At 49.2% G+C, this 1,263-nt stretch overlaps 1 protein-coding gene across 1 annotated transcript in view; it reads right to left on the minus strand.

Annotated features, from left to right (window-relative positions):
• SEC14L5 (SEC14-like 5 (S. cerevisiae)) overlaps nt 1–1,263 on the minus strand; it is a 110,618-nt gene that overhangs the window by 7,296 nt on the left and 102,059 nt on the right.

Genomic DNA, 1,263 nt, shown 5'->3' on the forward strand with positions numbered 1-1,263 from the left:
TGCACCCTTCAGTATGGATTGAGGCTTAATGTCAAGAAGACAAAGATTCTCACCACTGAACCAATTGGCAGCATCAGGATGGATGGTGAAGAGATTGAGATTGTTAACAACTTTAGTCTGCTTGGCTCCATGGTCAACACTCTGGGCACCAGTAGCCAGGAAATAAAAAAATGTATTGTGATGGGAAAGTCTGCTGTTAGGGTCCTCTCCAGGGTACTGAAGAGCAATGGTGTCACTCTGGAGACTAAGGTGTGTCTGATACAGCCGATGGTCTTCGCAATCACATGTTATGCATCAGAGAGTTGGACAATGACTACGGAGGATAGGAGGTTCTTGGGATATTTAATGTCAGCTGAATCCAGACTCTGACTTCTTGAGGCACTCTAGGTTTGAGGGCTCCAGGCACTTGTGATGGTTTTTTGGGCCCATGAGGGGGTTGGCAGAGCAGACTTGCCAAATGAACTGGGGGTCTGGGGCAAGGAGTTTGCCAGCATTTGGGCGTGCCAGTCTGGTAAGACACTGAAAGGTCAAGCCCTGCCTAGGGTCTTGGGATATTTAATGTCAGCTGAATCCAGACTCTGGCTTCTTGAGGCACTATAGGTTTGAGGGCTCCAGGCACTTGTGGTTTTTTGGGCCCACGAGGGGGTTGGAAGAGCGGACTTTCCAGATGAACTGGGAGTCCGGGGCAAAGAGTTTACAAGCATTTGGGCGTGCCGGGCTGGCAATCCACAGCCCTCGGGCCTGTCTTTCATTGTTTTTGTTCAGACATTCCTCTAGGTCGTAAAGCCCTGAGGTACAAGTTGCTGTACAGCGGTCACTTGTGGTTGCTGTGAGGCTGAACACTGCGACACACTGATGTGTCAAATGCGTTAATGGTTGGTTACCCAATGCGTACAGGGAGTGGGGTGGAGCTCCCCGATTAAAACAAGCTTGGAAGGAGGAGTGGCATCCACTTCTGTAATAGCTTGCTTCCAGGAACCCTACGATCCTGGAGAGAGGATGAAAGGCACCCAAGCATCGAGGTCTCTCCTTCATAGGGTCACTATGAGTTGCCTACAACTCGATGGCACTTAACAACAACAACAGGAAGGACAGAAAGATAATTGATGCCTTTGAGTTGTAGTGCTGGAGAAGAGTATTGAATGTACCATGGACTGCCAAGAAAACAAACAGATTCATCCTGGAGAGGGTTAGACCAGGCTGCTCCTTGGAGGCAAGGATTCTGGGGCTTCGTCTGACATATATTGGACATGTTGTAAGGAG

Source organism: Elephantulus edwardii, unplaced genomic scaffold (genome assembly GCF_000299155.1).
Source record: "Elephantulus edwardii isolate Elephantulus edwardi_28Jun2011 unplaced genomic scaffold, EleEdw1.0 scaffold00209, whole genome shotgun sequence".
Taxonomy (NCBI): Eukaryota; Metazoa; Chordata; class Mammalia; order Macroscelidea; family Macroscelididae; genus Elephantulus; species Elephantulus edwardii.